Consider the following 17906-nt stretch of genomic DNA (forward strand, 5'->3'; position numbering starts at 1 on the left):
AGACACAACTCACTCCTACCTCCCACCAATGGGACTCTGAAAGAGCTATCTCCCTATTAGGCACATGGGTTACAGTGTCCCCGGGGAAAGGGCTGGAGACCCATCACTTGGGACGTTTAACATCAGACAGGACAGAGCTCTGGAGATTTGGCTGAGGACCATTTTCTGGTCTGTTAGTCCAGCACCTCACACAATCGGGTCCAGGGGGGAGGCCGGTGGAGAGGGGACATGGGCCTGGGGCTACTCTCAGGCCGCCCCACCCCGGGCAGGTGAAGTGTCTGCAGCTCCCCAGGCTGCTCTTACCCAGGCCAGGCTCCAGCTTCCAGCCTGGCCGGGGCCTTTGGAGGTGGGGGAAGAGGAGGGGCAGGGGGTTATCCCAGGGTGAAAAGTGGATGGGCCAGGCCTGTCCCTTTTCAAAAAGTGGGAGGATTGGGGGCCCTTGGGGAGGGTAATTCATCACTGGGGCAGCTCACCTAGGGACATGGTGGTTTCTCCATCATGCAGAGTCTGTAACTCAGGCCTGGGTGTCTCTTCTAACAGATCTGCTCTAGCTCATCCAGAAGCTCTGGGCCTGATGCAGGAATCACTGGATGAGATGTGATGGCCTGTGCTCTAAGGAGATCAGACTACTCAGCATACTGCTCCCCTCTGGCCTTACACATCTATCAGTCTGGACCTGTGTGAGCAGGAGGAAGTTTCAGCAAAACGCCCTCAGGAAGCCCAGATCCTGGGCCCGATTCGAGGCCAGTGAAACTCCACCAGCTGGACGGGAGCTGGAACATGGATGGCTCTGGCCCAGGGAGTGGAAATGCCTATAGGACCCATGCAGCCAAAGGAAATCCTTCACATCAGGAGCTGTCGCTTGTATGCCAGGGACCCCCAGAGTCCCCAGTTGAGATCAGAGCCCGCTGGGCTGGGCAAACACAGAGGAAGAGACAGGTGGGGAGCAGCCTGGCTCAGGGGCTAAGTGGATGTGAGGCAAAAAGCAAAGCCAGGGAACAGGGGAAGGCGGAACAAGGCCATAGCCAGATTTCCACCCTCAAACTCCCCACACGCTGCATTCCCCCTCCTTCCCTCCCTCCACCATTCAGCCCCCGGCCCTTCCCTGGCCATGTGGCTCTAAGCTAGGGGGCTGAGGGTGGATTGCACCCTCAGCAAGTTTGCAGATGACACGAAACTGGGAGGAGTGGTAGGTACGCTGGAGGGTAGGGATAGGATACAGAGGGACCTAGACAAATTAGAGCTTTGGGCCAAAAGAAATCTGATGAGATTCAACAAGGACAAGCGCAGAGTCCTGCACCTAGGATGGAAGAAGCCCATGCACTGCTACAGACTGCCACTGCTGATTTCTTCTCACACATGGGTAACCACCAGATGTCACTGGTAATTCAAGCAGTGTGTGTAAGGTATTTGTTTAATTTTGTGTTGTAAAAGCATTTGTACACCTCCTTTGCACCCTGACATAACTTTCTCGCCATCAGAGCAAGAACGTAAAGTATTTTGAGGATCAAGACTCAGTTCATGGAGGTCTTTCCAAATTTATTGTGTAATATCTTCAGTGATGAGGCCATGCAATTGGGCCTCCAATAAGTCTCTCCTTGGTTTTGCCATCAGTGGAATAGTATAAAACAGTGGACACATTTTCTACATTCACAGCAACCCTTGTCAAGTTCTTCTGCCTGAAATGTGATATTACCTCGCCACTTTTCTGAGTATCTTCAACAGTGACTTTCAAAAGCATCCTCTTCACTGCATCAATCATTTCATTCTGAATTGCAGCAGAGGTGTACTTTGCATTTTTCAGAGTGGTTTTCAGAGCATCCTTGAATTTTGGATCTTGTCCCGCAGTAGACTTAAGTAGGTTGATGAGAATTCCTGAGGAACTGTTCAGAGTAAGATCTAAATCCTTGGTGTTTATGGTACCTTGATCTCCTCTCAGAGGCAATTCATTGATTATCACAGCAAACTGGAGAATTTTTGCCAAGGCTTTTAAATAGTACCTGTTTCTTTCAATTTGAGGGCATGACACCAAAGCAGGAATGGTGGCACCTGAAAAAGGAAGTTATGATGAAATAACTATCAGAATCAAATTCATAATTCAGTAACTTCCCTGGGCAAATGAATACTGAAATCATAAAACTAGTACATTTTTTGTATGCTGGAGCTTTCCTCAAGATAAGGGATTTATTATAGGCTGAAGAGCCTGTTTTTAAAAGGTTTCAGAGTGGTAGCCATGTTAGTCTGTATCAGCAAAAAGAACGAGGAGTATTTCTGGCACCTGAGAGACTAACAAATTTGTTAGTCTCTAAAGTGCCACAAGTACTCCTCGTTTTTTGTTTTTAAAAGGTTTTTTCCCCCCTCTCTCTTTTGCTCTCCTGTTCTCCTCTCCTCCCCCTTCCCTCCCCCATGGCATGATGACTCATGGTTATGGAGGTGGGGAAAATTCCCCCCTTAGTTTTCCACAACTAGGCTTTTCTTATCAGCTTCAAGTTGCTTCAATGTTTTCCCATTAACTTTAATGGTCCACCATTGTCTTTTCCAGGTTGTACTTGGAGGTACTTGGAGCTAGTCTCTGGCTGGGGAGGTGGCCCCTCCCGGTCTGATTGTTTCAGCTCTTGGTAGTCAGGTGGAGCTCAATGTTGCAGCACAAATTATGCACACATTTGTATACAGACAAAGTCTCAAAGGGGGAGAGTGAATACCAGCCTCTCGCACCCCCTTCCTTCTGGTTAACAACAGCTATAGGGGAGGATGCCCGGGACCCTGCACAGATGATGATACACACAGCTTGAATACGTTACAGAGTAGCAGCCGTGTTAGTCTGTATTCGCAAAAAGAAAAGGAGGACTTGTGGCACCTTAGAGACTAGCAAATTTATCTGAGCATAAGCTGTAGCTCACGAAAGCTTATGCTCAAATAAATTTGTTAGTCTCTAAGGTGCCACAAGTCCTCCTTTCCTTCTTACAGCTTGAATAGAGACTAGGACTAAGATTCACATCTGCAGCCTCCACCTACTGTGGGCATTCCAGGTGTATAACACTGACCTTGCTCTTTGGTGATTTCCATACAAGACTCTAAATGAGAGGACAAATGGTTCTTGACAATTTGTTTAATATAAAGATTAAAAAACCTTATTTTGTTATAAAAAATAATCTCCCCGACTTTACGGATCCCTGGCTCTGTTTAGTGAAAAAAGCTTTTCCCACTTGGGAGCCATACCTTGTCACTGCTGCTGAATTAATTTAGATTTGGCCCGTGTAGTCAAGGTGTCAACATAACCCAGTCATGGTCCAACATTAAACCGTCTTAAACAAGGTCTGGGGTTTGGTACACTGAGACCTCAGCCTGCTCAGCACCATGGCAAACACACTAGAAAATTCAGACCAAAGGTTAGAAATTGATTGACTGAAACACATAAAGGGAAAGAGTCAAAATGAGATAAAGAGCGTTGAAACTCAGATAGATGTGTTCATGCAAAACAAACGATCAAAACCCGTCCAAGTCCTTTTTTTTCTTTTCTTTTTGAGGCAGTGAATATTGGTTAAACAGCCCTTCCTGATGGGGGAGAAAGGGATTAGTTCTAATGTTCCCATCTGAATGGGGAATGATAGTCACTTTCCTGCCTTACACAAAACCTGGAACACAGCTCTGTATAGCTAAAAAGTTTGTTTTTTTTCACCAACAGAAGTTGGTCCAATAAAGATGTTACCTCACCCACCTTGTCTCTCTTAGACCAAACAGGCAAACACTGACACAGACAGGAAAGAAGAGGTGGGGGGAATACGGCTTTTCTGGATGTTCTCAGGATAGAGGGTGGCTGGTCAGTCACGGGCAGACACTTTGGGCAAGCAGGCAGGTCACCATGACAGCTGTTGTTCTGGACTTCAGCTCCCCTCTCCAGTCAGAGACATCAGCTGGTCGGTCTGATCAGGTCCTTCTCATTCACTGATCCTTCTCAGGCCAGGCCGAGCTAGATGGGCCCTCTCCTCTTACCTCGCTGGTGCTGGTGCCCTGCGGCAAAGGTGAGTTCAGGGTCAGGTGGAAAGCCAAGAGAAGGAGAGAGCACAGAGCAGACACGAAGAAGGTGGGGGCAGAAAGGAGTGGAAGCAGGAGGGGGAAACAGAGCAGGAGCTCACATGTGGGGGATCCTTGCTGGTGCAGCGATCATGATCAGATGTCCTCACGCAAGTTCTGGTGTCATGGCAACAATACCTCCACCGCTGCCACAGTGATGGTAAAAGTTCTTCTATGTTCTCCCCCAAAGTCTCTTTCTACAGGCCCCAAACAGGTGGGGGGTGAATAACCATCCTCTCATGATTCTGTCCACCAGCTAGGCCTTATTTCCGACAGGCCAGTTTTGGTTCCTTGATTTCCGCTCCTCTTGTTTACCAGCCATGACCTGATCACAGAGCGGGAGCAATAGGCCCGTTCTGCTTAAATTCATTCAGCCTCCGTCGCCTCCCTTTTTCTCAAACAGCTTTATATAACAGAGCCTTGCGGCCATTCAGGAACCTTCACCCACTTCTCAGCAGGGGAGCTGACAATCAGGGTACATTTGTAGGCCAGTTATCACAATGCTGCCAGCCAGTTCTGCTCCCCCCGTGTCATCGGCCCCATTCAGAACGCAGGCCGTTAATGGAGAAGACGGGATTTCAGCAGCCAGGCCAAGGGGGTAGAAAGTTCTTTTGGAATGACACGGGCCACCTATCGATATTCGAGCTTCTAGCATAAATGGATCCACATCAGTGAGCAGGAAGGAATCCCCGTGATAACATTATGCAGGTCAGCATGCTATCTTGTGGAGGGGGAGGATGTTCCCGCTTTTGAAACCCCAGGACTGACCGCACGGCTGGAGCCAAGACGGATTATTTGTCCGATTTGGGCTGGCTGTTCCGTTCGTCCGTCTCCAGCTCAGCCTGTCGGCGTTCAGCTTGGTGGTTAAAGTTCCCTTGGGTGTCACGCACTCTGTGAGCAAAGCCTTCCACCAGCTCAGAGGAATAGCCCCATGCTAGCGCTCTCCGGAGAAACCTGCCTGTGCCGAGCGAGACACTTTTAATAGTGGGGGTACTGAAAGCCAGCCTCCTTACCCCTGTCCACCTGTCTGCCCCCAGAGCCTGGGCCTGGAGCAGGGATGTGTCTCCGGGACGGGGGGACCTGGACAGGGGTAAGGGGGCCGAGGCTGGGGCCACAGCTAGGGGTGGGTGCGGGGCTGGCAGCTGGGACCCTGGGCGCAGGGCCAGCAGTGGAGCCCCACATAAATGCTGGAGTTGCTGCAGCCCTCCCCCACCTACCCCCCCGCACCCATAGTTCCCACGCCTATGCCAAGCGGGAGGCCTAGAAATTAACCATATCCCTCCTCCTGACAGGAGCCCGAGGGACTGGACAACTCAGTAGCAGTGGGACAGAGGATCTCAACTCTCTCATTGGCTGGTTCGGTTCTAGCCCAGGCGATGACTGTTCCAGGTGGAGTGAGTTTGTTGGGTCTCAGTCCAGTTCCAAGTGAAAGTGTGGCCCACCAAAACCCGCCATCAGTCGCAGTCTTGGCAGAGGCACCCCGTGGCGGAGGGAGCCACAGAGACTAACTCCACGCTACCCTCTGCCCCCAGCGGAGTCCCTCCAGGGCAGGGCATGGCCCGTGCCCATGGCACGTGAGCAGGGCAGTGTGCGGGAGCGCGCCCTGCCTGCCCCATCTCCAGGGAGAGAAAGAGGACTTCCGCACCACCGACTGTCACGCCCACGCCTCCCAGCGGCATTAGACTGAGCTAGGAAGGCCTCGTCCCGTCTGTGGCATCCCCGTCCTCAGGGGCACAAGAGTAGGAGCATGGGCTCTGGGGGCTGGGACCAAGGGAGTGGGGTCCGGGGGGGGGCGGGGGTTGGGAAGAAGAGGCTGTTCACATGTCAAAGCCCATTCACTGGTTTACCTCGACCTGTGGCTATTGCCTGAATGAAGCAGAATAAACTGGAGGCAGTCTCTGCAGTGGCAGAGCCCCCGGGAAGGAAGGAAGCGAGGAGGAGACCAGTGTCTGGGCGGCTCAGCTGGACGCACTCTCCTTGTGTGTGGCCAGGTTGTGGCGTCCAGCCCCCGTCACGGCACTCGGGCTCAGACCCCGCCGTGCGAAGAGGGAGGGGGGCGTTTCTTCAGCTGCCTCCAGAGGTTCTGGCCAACGGGCAGCTGAAGAGGCCCAGGTACATCTGGAGGAGCTTTGGGAGTCAATAACTTTGGCAGAGAGTGTTGGATCATATTAAAGAAGTTCTGTATTAAAATCACAAATGAGTTTGATTCCCCAGAGTTTAAATTCCAGGGTATTACTAATGAAGAGGTCTCTTGGTTTTTGGTACTGTTTCTCTCCCTCTGTGTGTGAAACTTGCAAGCTGCTAACTGTGTTAGTACATTCTAAGACAGAGTCTGTTCTCAAAGCAGTTCACAGAGAGAGAGACTCAAAGCAAAACTCTGTAACAACAGAAACAGCACCCAGAGACTCCCCGCCCTTTTGTTGTATTAACAATTGTGATTAAAATAGAGATAGGGATGGATGTGGATGGATGCTTGGTGTGGATAATAACTGAATGATCAGGGAGGTGCCAGCCTAAGAATCCAGTGTCCATCGGCTGAAGAAGGCGTCAAGTGGAAATAACCAGAGGACCCCCCGGAGGGCAGACTGGAATCCACCCAACAGCCTCAAGGATGGGAGAACCAAAGAACAAGATAACATCTTGGAGCCGTCAGGAATGTGCTATCTGCTGATTGATTCAGCAACAGCATGATGAAGCAATTCCCATAGACTGGCACAGGAAGAAATTCCTATAAAAATAGACTCTAAAAAGTGAGAACTTTGGGGGTCTGATTCTGCAAACCAACTTCCAGGAGCATCAGATGAGCATCTGACAAGGCCCTGCTCCCTCCTCATGTCCAGGCCACCTGGCCAGTGGCTTGGCATGAGCAACTCTAAGGCTGGTAACTATGATAACAACCTTGCAGAACCTGTGTGTGTGGGTGTGTGTGTGTGTGTGTGTGTTTGTATGAATGAATGTGTGAATAAATATGAGATTGAATGGAATGTTATAGCTATAACTAACTGCTTACTATGATTCTTTCTGTATTCACAATAAATGTGGTATTTTGCCTTTTTCCCTTTAATAAGATCCTGCTGGTTTTTATTTTATTGGTACAACAAGAGGAAGGGCAGTGGTGTGTCTGAGACTTGGGATGCTGGAGGTCTGGATTCAAGTCCCACGTTGGCCACAGACTTGGGCAAACATCACTGCATGATGTGGGCCTGAGTCCAACCACTCGGGCTGCCAACTTTCGAATCGCACAAAACTGAACACCCCTGCCCCGCCCCTTCTCTGAGGCCCTGCCCACTGCTCGCTCCATCCCCCCCTCCTTCTGTATCTCACTCTCTCCCACCCTCATTCACTTTCATCGGGCTGGAGAAGGGGGGGGTGCAGGAGGGGAGTGCGGGCTCTGGCTGGGGATGCAGGCTCATGGGGTGAGGCTGTGGATGAGTGGTTTGGGGTGCAGGAGAGGGCTCCAGGCTGGGGCAGTGGTTGGGGTGCGGGGGTGGGGGTATGGACTCTGGACTCAGGGTGCGGGCTCCAAGTGGGGCCAGAAATGAGGGGTTCGGGTACGGGAGAGGGCTCTGGGCTGGAGGAGGGGGTTAGGGTGTGGGGGGGTGAGGGCTCCGGCTGGTGGTACTGGCTCTTGGGTAGGGCCAGGGATGAATGTTTTGGGGTGCAGGAGGGGTCTCCGAGCTGGAGCCAAGGGGTTCGGAGTGCGGGAAGGGGTGTGGCTCTGTCTGCATGGACGTGAGGATTAATTAATGGTTGTGAATGGTTGTGAATGCAGTTTGAGCGTATGGTGGCTGTGGATTATAAAAGAATTAGGGGCCTGCCTAGGGCTCCCCTCTCCTGCTAAGGGAGATTCCAGGGCTGCCAGTGAGCTACTGCGGAGCGAGTGTCTGCTCCCGCCTTTCAGTGCCGGTACCTCGCTCCTCACTTGTAAGGGCTTCGAGTACCAAAGGCAGCAGATCAACCCCTGAGCCCGGCTAAGCCCATTCTGGATCCAGGAGTTGCAAAATTAGCGAGGACCACATTGAGCTAAGCGGGCTGGTGGCCTGTTCCTAGGGCTGCTTGTTCTCTGCAGTCAGTGTGTGGCAGAGTGGCCTGGTTTGTGGATGGAGAGGCAGGAGATGGAGTGGCTTTTCCTGGCTCTGCCACTGACTTGCTCTGTGACCTTGGGCAAGTCACTTTCCTTCTCCTTGCTGTTGGTTGCCTTCCCGCCTGTTGCCCATTCAGTGTGTTTAGTGTCAGGAATAAGGACCCACAGCTGCCTGCTTAAACTCCCCAGCCTAACGAGTCCAGCTGGGCCCCAGTTGAGCCACCTGATGGGCCAAACCGCCCGTTGGCTGAGGGGATCAGCAGATCTGCTCTTAGGAGACCAGCTGAGGGCTGCTGCTGCTGCCTTGGACCCAGCCCTTCTCCTGCCTTCCCTGACTCCAGGGACCCCCATTCTGGTCCGCAGCTCCAGGCCCTGCCTCGGACCCTGAGTCTGGCTTGGCCCTTGGCTCTGGCATTCGACCCCTGATTTCGGTTCTGACACTGGGCTCCAATTCCTGGTTCTCTCTCTGGCTTGACCCTTGGCTCTGGCATCCGCCCTCTAACTCTCGTTCTGACTCTGGGTTTGATTTCCCTCCTCCTGAAGCTTGCTGCGTCCACTAGGCCACACTGCCCACGCCCCGCTCCCCAGCACTTAGACTGCAAGCTCCGTGGGGCAATGACTGGGTGGCTCACTATGTGGATGCACCGCGGGCTCCTGATCTCATTTGGGGCTGAAAGGCTGAACGGCAATTCCAACAGGGATACGCAGGCACCCGCCCTCTCCCACAGGAGGAGGGCAGTTCAGTGCGCCACCAGCCAGTTACCACCAGAGATCACTATGGTTATAAGCATCTCCCAAAGGTCAGTAAGGCATATATGGGGGAGGTCTGATTTTTTTTTCAGTTTCCCAAAGCACCTGGGATCCTCCTAGCCTGTAGGTAGCAGCTCTGCCAGGTGAGCTTCCGGTGTGAGCTGTCAGGAGCCAGAACGGCTCTGCTCAGGGCTTGGAGAAGTCACCCTAGGCCGATCGCATAGAGACCCTGTGGCCGAAAGCAGCCGGCCTTGGCGTGTGCTGAGCACTAGCTTGTAGGAGGCCAGGGATGCGCTCAGGCATGGAGCAGGCAGGACCAAAGGCCAGTGTTTGGGAAGCAGGTATTTCAGCCGCCCTAGGAAAGGCAGGGTGGTGAGCAAAGGAGCGGGCTAATTATTCACTCTGTTGCCGGCACTCAGGGCCAAGAGGCTGAACAACAGCTTGAGTGGTTCGTTACCCGGTGTGCTACACCCAATAATCACAACGGGGTGGAGAAGCAGAAAAGTTTATTTGCAGCTGCAAAAAGGTACAGGGAGAATAAAACCTCAAATCCTGCAAACAGAGCAGGAAGTTACACGGGCTTTTATACATCCTTTTTCCCAGCATACTTATCCGATAGCAAGCTGCCCCAAGTATCCATATAGGCAGCCAATCCAGTTCCCAGCTAGTTCCCTGATTCTCTGTATCATTTATTAAACTATACATAAAGCTGCTTTATTCAGCATTGTTCTTCCATATCTGCCCTGTTTGGCCTTGCTTAGTTTCAGGCAGTCTGACTCTGCAACATATTGTTGCAGATCCTCAGCATAACTGCTGCGAGTGCCTCCAGGTCGGGGGGCCAAGGACACTTGGGCCTAGTACGCAGAGCTGCTGTGAGTGCCTCCAGGCGAGGCGGGGCCAAGGACACTTGGGCCTAGTGCGAGGGGGCTTCAGGGGGCTTCATCGAGACTCGTGGTCTTCCATCCCCTCGAGTTACCTAGTGGCCATGCCCCAGTGTCCCCAACAATTCCAAGGGGAAAACAGACTTGGGGGGGAAACTGGACAAGTGGAATTAGGCAGAAACACTTCAGCAAAACCAAATCTGCGCCAGTCACACATGGCCGAGAGAAGGATATTTCAGAGGGAACAAGAAGCCACTTTGCGGAGTAAATCACCACAACTTGGAGATATGGGATAGTTAGCACAGCATGAGCATAGGCTGCAATGTGGCCGATAAACACCACAACAGATCTTCCACCCTCCTTCTCGACCTGCACCGTGCTGCGTGCAAGGACTGCTGGGGCCTTCACGAGATGACACCCCTCATCCTCCTAGCCAAGATCTTCAGCCAGGCCTAGTGATCTCAGATGCCTCCATTTTCTGAGGGCCCAGCTTGGCTCTCCTTTAAGGGATCTAATTTTTGGAGTTGGGGTGAGAATCAGGGTCTCAGGTCAGGCGCCCAGTGTCCCTGGTCACCTCTGACTGCTCCTAAACAGCCCCGTGGCCTGAACTAAAAGAAATATGTCATCCTACATCCTCTGGCCTCTTCTTCAAAGGAGAAACGAATAGGAAATCTGGGTGCTCAGAAGGAAGCTGATAATCCCTCAGCCCTGTATGTCCCCCAAGGGCCCCCGCTTTGTGGGCGTCCCTGTTTCTGGGCATCCAACCTGCTACACCTTGGAGCTAGCTGCAGAAGTGCTGGGCACTCAGAACTGACAACTCCACTTGGCTCCTACGGCAGCCCCTGGCGCTCAGCACCTCGGAAAAGCTGCCTGCAGGAATCTCAGCAGGACGTAGAAAAGAGAAGAGCCCCCCGCAAACCAGGGGCCACTTTGGAAGAGTTGGGCCTAAACTCTCTTCACTGCCAGCCGAACGTGGGTCAGAACCAGCGACCCAGAGACCGCCCAGCCTGGTAACGATGGGCCAGATCCTCAGCTGGTGTAAATCAGCCCAGCTCCAGTGACACCAATGAAGTTCTCCGGCTTTATATCAACGGAGGGTCTGGCTCCAGACCCCCAACCACGCTGCCCCGCAGCCTCTTTTCATAGCGGGGTCCCGGGCTGCTCCGTCATGCCTAAGACCCGATCGCCAAGGGCCCGTTGAGCTGAGTGTCAGCACGTACAGTGACCTCCTCCGCGGAGCTGCTGTTCTGTGACATAACAGGAGGCCTCTGGCCACCCTGGAGCGAATTAACCAGCTTCCCCATCATGCAAGAGAAAAGGCAGCGCTGGAGGGCAGCGCTCGAGATGGACACTGATCCGCAGGTGTGAGGATTGGAACAGGCCATGTTTCCAGCGGAGGCCTGTCTCGTCTGCCCGGCCCTTGGGCTGGGAGGACGTCTCCTTTGTCTGATTTTTCTCTCCCCCCTTGGTTCTCCTTCTCTGCGAGCTGTGTGTGTCGAATGCGCAGTGGAAGGAGACGCTGAGATCCGCAGGGGAAAGGGGAAGGGTGGCGAGAAGGAAAGGTCGTTATGCCGGGCGATGGCTGACGAGCACAGAACAGCGATAGGTCACGGGAGCTTCACCGAGAGATGCGGACAATTACTGTGAGAGCAATGGCATCTCTGTGCTGGAGTCTCTGAAATCCCGGCACCTTGTGTAATTATTCAGACATGGTCAAACCGAGCACAATATGGGTTCCCCCTTTGTTTTCCAATTTTCCCCTAAATCAGTGGGTTTTGGCCAACTCTCTCTGTTCCTTATAGGGCCCCCATCACAACAAAGCCCTCATAACCTTTAATGTATTTCTCCTCACAACACCCCTGTGAGGCAGGGCGGTGTGATAATCCCCATTGTCGAGATGAGGAAATTGAGGCACAGAGCAACTAAGCACTAGAATGAGGAATGAGCATAGCAGTGCCTAACTTTTAGGTGCCTAGAAAATCACAGGCACAACACTGTGATCCCCAAAGCCTGAGCTAGGGACCTAGGTGCCCTATAAAAGTCGTGGGGAGAGGCGCCTAAGAATGTGATCCACAAAGCCAGCAGGCCAGATGCTGATGAGAGAGGCAGTGCCAAGCCCCGCCCCGCTCTCAGAGATATGCCTGTGATTCACGAACCAGGGAAAGATAGGTGCTCTCTGCCTGATTTGCCTGTGGGGCCCAATCCGGTAGGCATACGCAGCGGCTGCGTGGAATGACACAAACCAGCTGGGAGAAGAAGGCTCTCCTGCATAATACATAGCCTAGGGTCCTCACCAGGTACGTGATGCAAGTTTCCCCTTCCCTGATGAGGAGAAGGGGTTCCAGCCGGGATCTACCACCTCTCAGGTGAGCGTCCCAATCACTGGGCTACAGGGGGAGTCTTGCTTTTCCCTGGCCCAATTAATATTTCACTGACTCCTCACAGCGGAGCTCATGATTAGGGTACATTTGTAGGCCCCATTATTACCACATTCCTCTTACGGGTCCCCACTGATGTTTGAGAAAGTGGCACATTCTCACCTTTATACGGCCCGCACCACCATACCAGCTCGCGAGCCCTATGATGTATATTTCCTCATTTCCTAGCTGGGGAAACTGAGGCACTGGAAGGGCTTTTTGGTTTTTTTAAGGGACAGGTTTTCCAGTGTTCAGCACCCACAATTGGGACCAGACCTTCAGACATGCTCAGCAGCCAGCTGCTCTGCTTGTGACCCTGGTGTTTAAACTGGAGCAGGGATTGCTTGTGAATCTGGTCCTTGGGGACTCACTCAAGGTCACATAGTCTGGGGCACAGCGCAGAGTTGGACCCCCATCTCCTGAGTCTCATGCGAGTGCCTGGCCCTGACTCTCGTTCCTCTGCCAGCCGGGGGCTGGACTCTGCCCTGAATAAGGCTTTCCTCTGATGCTCGTTCAATGGCTTGTATGCAGTGAGTGGGGAGGGTCCCAGTTCAGATCCCAGTGGACGGTGCCTGCGTTCTGAAAAGGCCACCAACGAGCATTGTTATTGTACAGCAAGGGGTGGACTGGCAAAGTGCCCATGGATGTCAGTGGAGTTGTGCTGACTGACACCAGTGAGGACCCTCCCCTCCCACGGCTGGAAATTGAGTTCCTTTTTCCCTACTAGGGGCTGGTCCCTGTGGGGCAGGGCGGGGGCACATGGGCAGGGACTGGTGTGGGGGAAGCCAGCACTGTCTCCAGCTGTGTTGAACTTATCCCCAGGGCTTCAGTCTCCAGAGCTGCTTTTACCAGCACTTTGAAAACCTCGGACTCACGCCCTTCTTTTCCACAGCGAAAACCCCACAGATTTCAGCAGAAGTCTCTCCCGGTGGCAAATGTTCACATTTAATCAGCATGGCTGAACTGTGAAAGGGGAGGGGGCAGCCCAGCCCAGCTGCCCTCGGAGTCACTAAACCTGAACCCCTCACTCTGCTCTCACTCGGGGTGGAGGGAAAGACAATCCAGGCACAGGTGTCAGAGTCGCAGCTGTGTTAGTCTGCATCCGCAAAAAGAACAGGAGGACTTGTGGCACCTTAGAGACTAACAAATTTATTAGAGCATAAGCTTTCGTGAACTACAGCCCACTTCATCGGATCCAGGCACAGACGCACTCAGCTCTGAGCTGCCGGCACTTCCAGCAGCACTGGGAATGGGCCTTTAAAACTCGCTGGAAAAGCCACCCACGGAAACCAGGCCCAGCTGAACACAGCTCTTGGAGTCACGGCGGATAGTTCCACAATGCGTTATTTACCCCTTCACATAACACAAGAACCAGGGGTCACACAAGGAAATGAATAGGCAGCAGGTTTAAAACTAACACAAGGAACTGGATGACAAGGGGATGGATCACTCAACAAATTGCCCTGTTCTGTTTATTCCCTCTGAAGCATCTGGCACTAGCCACTGTCAGAAGCCAGGATACTGGATCTGTGTGAAATGACAGGGTGGTCTTAGTCCTGTTTCAATCTGGCAAACCCTAGGAATAGTCTTATCTCAGCTACCTAGGGCTGAGTGAGAATAGAACTCTGAACCACCATCTCTCTCCAGGAGCTGGCCCCTCCAGGTAATGGCTGAAGGATGTTGATAAGGGATGATGGTACGTATGGAAATATCCCACTGCTTCCACCTATGCTCTGTGAGCAGAGCATATTGGTCACCAGCCTTCACCTTGTTTAGCAACAGTAAGTTCACTTCTAAGAATCCCAAAGGACCCGCGGCAGGGCTGAGAATCTGCAGCAGCTGAGTCTGCCCGGAAAGCCTTTGGCAATGTGGGAAGAGGACGAACCATGCACTAGTTCACTCGCCGATACATTGGAATGTACCAACCAGCCTCTGTTAAGCGGCTAATTCGCTAGGTCGCACTTTGCCCTCGGCCTGGGGATGAAGCTGTGGAATAGGCCGTGGGCACGTTGTGCAGCTTTTAATGACCTTTGGTCCTGCCCAGCTGGCATGTTGAATCAAAGCTGCTGATCTGTTACAGAGGCCGATGTTCCAATGGTCGCCCAGCCTTGCATTCAAGGGTCACAGACACGACTGCATTTTACGCCGCTGGACCAAAGCTTGCTGAGGTCTGATAACAGGAGCATGAATTAACGGAGCCTGTGGCGGGGCGGGACTCACCACCATGGCGCCTCCTGCTGGTCGTCCAGGGAATTAGCTTCTCTAGCCTCCGGAGTGCTCTCTGTCGGCCGGTGTCTTGCCCACCGCTGGCCCCGTGTCCCTCCTGGACCCCGGTGCCCTTCTAGACCAGGGTTCTGCCCCCAGCAGTAACCCCCAATCTCCGAGTCTCCCTTCCCCGGGGAACCCCCTACCCTCTATCCCCACCTTACCTCAGTGGCTACTGCCAGTCACCATCTAGCCCCCGCTCACTGGGGCAGACTGCAATATATAAGCCATTCATCATCAGCAAGGAGGGTTTTGGACCTGCTGTCTTTGTCTACCCTGGGCTGCGCCTTTGCAACCCCAGTACCCTTCCCAGCCTTTAACAAGGCCTGCAGCCTGCGGGGTTTCCAGGCTGGAGCTCCCGAGCAACCTTGGCCTTCTCCCAGCCATGCTCCACTCCAGGTACCCTGTCCAGCTCCTGGGCAGCAAGGTCCTGTCTCTCCAGAAGCTAGAGAGAGACCGTCAGCCTCTGGCCCACTGCCCTCTTATAAGGGCCAGCTGGGCCCTGGTCAGGCTGACCAGAACTGTGGCTGCTTTCCCCCAATCAGCCTAGCTTTTTCACAGCCGCAGCCCTCTCCAGGGCTGCTTTAACCCTTTCAGGGCAGAAGTGGGGTGATTACCCCGCTACAGAGCCGCAGGAACTCGGCATGAATGTGTCACTTGGACAGGGGCTGTACCCAGAATTATTCACTTCTTCGCACCAAACGTGGTTAAGAAAACGTCTGTGGGAAATTGGATCGAGGGGCAATGTTAGATCCCATCCGTTCAAGGAGTTTCCCAGGGCGATTTGAAGACCCCGGGAGAAGATGATGCAGACGCCATTATGCCAAGTAGCAAAAAGCCCCAAGGTCATCAGCGTTAGAGAGAATATGTCGGTTATTAAGGAAATGGGGTAGGCAAAGTATCAGACCTGGGGAACAGGCTCCAGGGCCTTTGGCCTCTACGCCCCTGGTTCAAAAAGGAGCGGGAGCAAGAGTCGATCTCAGCTGGAGTCCGATCTCTGGTAGGAAGTTTTCCAGCTCAGAAAAGCCAGTGTCCCATTGGGCACCATTTTAACGCTTTGTGGGCAGTGCAACGACTGATGAGCTGTGGAGAGTGAACTCCCCTCTCATCCTTAATACGGGAAAGACATGTGGGACTGCTAGATACCAGCAAACCGCCCGGCTCAGCACGAGCTGGCAGCTCCTGGGGATCAGTGACTTCTGAGCAGGTTCTGAAGCTTTATAAAGCAGCTGCCTCTCCACCAGCAGGGGTTTGAGCCAGAGCTCAGTGGCGTAAGGGGCAGGTGCTGGTGGCCTGTGATAGACTAGACGATCCGCTGGTCCCTTTTGCCCTGAAACTATGACATAAATACATCCCGGCCTGGAGTTAACAAGCAACGTCCTTGCCTCCTGACACTCCACCTAAAGGATGCCTGGCACGCGTTCCCCAGCCTTGCCTGTGACCAGCCAGCTCTTCTCACAGGGGACCAGCCGGGCACCTCTGCACCCAGCCTGCGAGCCGCTGCAGCTAATTATGAAGTTAATAATAGAGCTGCTAACAGCCAGTCCCCTTTCGCCACCTGCCATTTATTTGGCCGTAGATCATTTATCAGAGGCCCCCACACACTTCCTAAAGATCGCCTGGTCCAGATTTATCGTCCCTCCTGCGGTCAGCACTCATTGTCCCGGGGGACGTGATGAATAGTTATGGCTTTTCCTTTCATGAGCTGCATGCATGTGTGTGTGGGGGGGGAGTTCCCTTAGCTCTGCCCCACAGCAGCTGTCTGCCCCCAGAGAACGCTCCTGAGAGCCAGGACTTCTGAGCGGGCTTTTAGACGAGATGGGAACCCCAGGCCTGGAATGCTCCTGGCTATTAACCTACAACCTCCTCTGTTTGCTGGGTCCAGCTCTGACAGCCAGGGGTCTGGGAGAAGCGGGTCCCGGGACACCTCAGCCCAGCTATTCTCAGTGTGCAGCATGGGACAATTGGGGGCATTTGTTTTTCTCCCTCTTGCAGCACTGACCAGGCGCTGGGGTTTCAGTCACTGTTATTAGTGCCAGTCTCCTGGGAGCTAGGGATGGTTGTTATCGTCCTCCGGATGGATTTATTCTCACCACACCCAGTTCACACAGGGAGCCCCAGGGCCAGGTTTGTTAAGGTGTTTACTTGCCTAAAGATGCAGATTTCTTGTGGGATTTTCGCCCAGATCCTCAACTGTAGTTAGGTGCCTAACTCCCATTGGTTACAGTGGGAGTTAGGCACTTTGTAACAGCATGGTTGCCCGTGGGCTGGAGAGCCTGAGACTAAGCCAGCCCTGAGGACCAGATGAGCCCCAGCTGAGAGCAGGCAGCGAGTTCCTATCTCTCTGCACAAGGGAGCAGGGAGCTGCCAGGGGGCGGGTGGTGGGGAGAAGTAGCTGTGGGGGGAGGCCGGGTCGTAACCTGGGGGATGCTCAGGAACAGAAACCTGAGACCCTGTATCTGGCGTGAAGATGCAGCAAAGACTAGCTCCTGCAGAGGCGCTGAACTGGGACCCAGCTCTGGCCAAGCGGGCTGGGAACCCCCAACTAAGGAGAGAGAGACACTGAACTGGAGGGCCAGAGTATACCTGAGGACGGAATAATTTGGGCCCCAAATTTTCCCATGGACTGGGTGGAGTCTGTTTGAGGAGCCCTGTGAAGGAGGAAACAAGGGTGGGGCGCTGCGGTGGCACCCCTGGCCATGAGGAGGCGCTGTGGAGACAGTAAGCGGCCGACCTGGTTACATACCTAATTACCATGGAGGATCTGGGGCCTAGGCACTTTTGAAACCCTACCAGGTTCCCACCTGCACCCCGTTAAACATTGGATGCGGTGGGTACGTCTACACAGAAGCTGGGAGGTGTGATTCCCAGTGCCGCATATGGCAGCTCTGCTTGAGCGAGCGCCTGAAAACTGCACCGTGGCTGCCCGGTGCCCCAGGGGGCAGGTGGGATTTAACGCCAGCAGCTACCCCCTGCTGCCGCGGCCATGCCGCTATTTGTAGGCACTCGCTCCAGCAGAGCTAGCAGGTGTGTGTCCACTGGGGCTGGGAGCGCCACCTCCCGGCTGCTGTGTAGACACAGTCTAAGTGACGTGCCAAGGGTCATGCAGAGTGCCCGTGGTGTAGCCCCAGCCTTGTACTCGAACCGTTGGACTGTCCTTCTGCCAAAGCCGCCACGGAGGGCAAGGTGGCCACTCCCATGTTCCCCGAACACTGGGCACGCTGGTACCTCATGTATGGCACACTCTCCGAAAGGGTGGCCCCTGTCCGATGCTGGACAAAAGCATGCCTGGTGTCGTGTCTGTAACGGTCGGGGGACAGACCAGCCCAAAAGAGGCCCGCCCGGCTTAAAACTGGCCCAGTGCCCTCCACCCTGGCCGCGTGCCGATTGAGCCAGGCAGGGGGCTAGGCCCAAGCCAACAGTGCAGGAGGAAGC

This window comes from Lepidochelys olivacea (assembly GCF_965140295.1).
Source record: "Lepidochelys olivacea isolate rLepOli2 genome assembly, chromosome: 3".
Taxonomy (NCBI): Eukaryota; Metazoa; Chordata; order Testudines; family Cheloniidae; genus Lepidochelys; species Lepidochelys olivacea.